Source organism: Chlorocebus sabaeus, chromosome 14, assembly GCF_047675955.1.
Source record: "Chlorocebus sabaeus isolate Y175 chromosome 14, mChlSab1.0.hap1, whole genome shotgun sequence".
In the NCBI taxonomy this organism is placed as follows: domain Eukaryota; kingdom Metazoa; phylum Chordata; class Mammalia; order Primates; family Cercopithecidae; genus Chlorocebus; species Chlorocebus sabaeus.
This window is the reverse complement of record NC_132917.1, coordinates 60,509,874-60,513,241: the sequence shown is the minus strand read 5'-3', so window position 1 is coordinate 60,513,241 and position 3,368 is coordinate 60,509,874. Positions and strand designations below refer to the sequence as shown.

Sequence of the window (3,368 nt, the reverse complement as noted above, 5' to 3'; positions counted from 1 at the left end):
GCCTGGCCTAGACTGATGAATTTTAATGTAATAGAGTATGGAATATTTACTGATGTGGTTTCAGATTCCACATTGCAAGTAACCTTTAAGAAATCATCCTTTGTTGGCTGGGCACGGTGGCTCGTGCCTGTAATCCCAGCACTTTGGGAGGCTGAGGCGGGTGGATCACAAGGTCAGGAGATAGAGACCATCCTGGCTAACATGGTGAAACCCTGTCTCCACTAAAAATAGAAAAATTAGCTGGGCATGGTGGTGCATGCCTGTATTCCCAGCTACTTGGGAGGCTGAGGCAGGAGAATCACTTAAACCCAGGAGGTGGAGGTTGCAGTGAGCCGAGGTTGCAACACTGTACTATAGCCTGGGCAACAGAGCGAGACCCCATCTCAAAACAACAACAACAAAAAAAAGAAAAATCATAACTTGTTGAATTTTGGCATAGTATCAGAGAAAAACGTCCATAATAACCTTTTTGTTGTTGTTGTTGTTTGTTTTTTTTAAGACGAAGTTTCACTCTTGTTGCCCAGGCTGCAGTACAATGATGCGATCTCAGCTCACTGCAACCTCCACCTCCCAGGTTCAAGCAATTCTTCTGCCTCAGCCTCTCAAGTAGCTGGGATTACAGGCGTGCACCTCCACCCCCGGCTAATTTTTGTATTTTTAATAGAGGCAGGGTTTCATGTTGGCCATGCTCTCGAACTCCTGATCTCAGGTGATCCACCCACCTCAGCCTCCAAAGGACTGGGATTATAGACGTGAACCACTGCTCCTGGCCCACTCCTTCCTTTTCTAACTGTGCCAGGCATGCACCACCACACCCAGCCTCCCAGAGTGCTGGGATTACAGGTGTGAGCCACTGCGCCTGACCACTCTTTCCTCCCTTCCATGTGTCAATGCCTAATGCCTTCCAGACAAAGACCACGGGGAACACAGCTGTAATTGGAAACGACGGATTTGTAAATTATTGCAGTGAGGGAGAACATACATAATAGGGAACTGTTGGGCACCTTAGTAAGATAGTTTTAGAAAATAATTGTAGATTTGGGCTTGTGTTAGGTGATTTTGGGGACAGTTTAAGAAAATGGGATTTTGCTTTGAATTGGATTGTTAGGAAATGGGGATAATTCTATAATTGGGTATCGTAATCTTTTTTTCACTTCAAGTTTTTTCTTTTTTTTTTTTCTGAGACAGAGTCTTGCTCTGCTGCCCAGGCTGGAGAGCAGTGGCGTGATCTCAGCTCACTGCAACCTCTGCCTCCCGGGTTCAAGCAATTCTCCTGCCTCAGCCTCCTGAGTAGCTGGGATTACAGGCGTGCACCACCACGTCTGGCTAACTTTTTTTTTTTGTATTTTTTTTTTTTTTGAGATGGAGTCTCGCTCTGTCGCCCAGGCTGGAGTGCAGTGGCTGGATCTCAGCTCACTGCAAGCTCCGCCTCCCGGGTTTAGGCCATTCTCCTGCCTCAGCCTCCCAAGTAGCTGGGACTACAGGCGCCCGCCACCTTGCCCAGCTAGTTTTTTGTATTTTTTAGTAGAGATGGGGTTTCACCATGTTAGCCAGGATGGTCTCGATTTCCTGACCTCATGATCCACCCGTCTCAGCCCCCCAAAGTGCTGGGATTACAGGCTTGAGCCACCGCGCCCGGCCTTTTTTTTGTATTTTTATTAGAGACAGGGTTTCACCATGTTGGCCAGGCTGGTCTGGAACTCCTGACCTTGTGATCCCACCGCCTCAGCTTCTCAAAGTGCTGAGATTACAAATGTCAGCCACCGTGCCTGGCTGCACTTCAAGTTTTAATAAAAGCTTAATAAGATTATTTTATTCCTGCATCTTCTATTGTTTCTTTCTTGTATTTGCCATTTTCCTTTCCTACTTGGTGAGATTTGGCTTTCCATTCAAGGATCTTTTTGTGGTCTTCGTCCAGTTTCAGCCTAGTGATAACCACTTTGCTGGGTGAATGCCCACAGGGACACCTGTGCTGTTAGCCTTTTCCCACTGCACCCATTCAATGTAGATGACATATTTCTTCCTGTAAACCTGGATTATTTGGCCAATTTGCTGACCCTTATAGTGTCCTCGCACAACCTGAACTTCATCATCCTTTTGGATGGTCTTGGATCGAACATTGTACTTTTGTCTCAGCTCTTTGGAAAGAGGGGAAGACATAATCTTTCTGCGAGTGTGGGAAGGTGCATTGAAATGCCTTTTGCAATTCTTGCTTTGATCAGAAGTCACAAAGGGATTGAACTTCATTTTGGACGCTCCACCTTTGGTGATGGCTGCAAAGGTTTAAAAAATCTTATTTATGGGAAGGTATAGTGGGTTGAATGGTGGCCCCCCAAAAAGTATGTCTACATCCCAACCCCCAGAACCTGTAAATGTGAGCTTATTTGGAAAAGGATCTTTGTAGATGTGATTAAGGTTCTCAAGATGAGATCATTCTGGATTATCTAGATTACCTAGAGGAAGAGAAAATCGAGATTTGAGACAGGTACAGAGAAAGACCATGGGAAGGTGGAGGCAGAGATTGAAGTTGTCCAACCAAGGAATGCCTGGAGCCACCGGAAGCTGGAAGCTGCAGGGAAGGATTCTCCCTGGAGCCTTCAGAGGGAGCACAGCCCCATCTATCCCTTCACTTCGGACTTCTAGACTTCAGGACTGAGAGAGGCTATATTCTGTTTGAATCCATCAGGTCTGTGGTACTCCACCACAGCAGCTGCAGGAAAGGAGAAGAGAAGGGCTCAGTGGAGCCACGCTGTAGCTGTCAGCAGTGACTCAGATTGACTGGAAAAGGAGGATGTTTGGTCATTTCAGACAAGTTCCTGGTTCTGTTTTTGTTTCGGTTCATCACAGTCACAGGGTGGCCTTGTCTGATGTGGATGTTCTGTGACATTATGTTCAGCAGGAGACTATGAAGGCCAGCTATGTGCCAGGCCAGCTCCTGGAAGAACCAAGGCCTGGTTGGGCATCAGGGGCTACTTTTCTTTCTCTCATATGTGAGACTGGGTGTTCTTTATGGACTTCAACCAAAACAACACATCCCAACAGACGGAATCCAGCTCTTTTTTATTCAGCCAGATGTTAAAAAGATTTGCCAAAATGTGAAACAATGCCATTTTCTCCCCCTCCCCCCCTTTTTTTAAAAGGGCATTTTTTTTTTTCCCACAAAAATGTTATTTATGAGAACATGTAATGGGTTTTTAATTATTGTTATTTTATTTTATATTTTTTGTAGAGACAGCATCTTGCTACGTTCCCAGGCTGGTGTTGAACTTCTGGCTTCAAATGATCCTCCCAAAGTGTTGGGATTATAGACATGAGCCATCTGGCCTATTGTTATTTTTAAATTTAGTTAATATGTTCATAGATAAAAC

The 3,368-nt window shown here is 45.3% G+C and overlaps 1 pseudogene; it reads right to left on the bottom strand.

The window, feature by feature from the left end:
* Nucleotides 1-1,450: 1,450 nt before the first annotated feature.
* Nucleotides 1,451-2,247, bottom strand: LOC119627113 (large ribosomal subunit protein uL24-like; annotated as a pseudogene).
* Between the last annotated feature and the right edge of the window lie 1,121 nt (nt 2,248-3,368).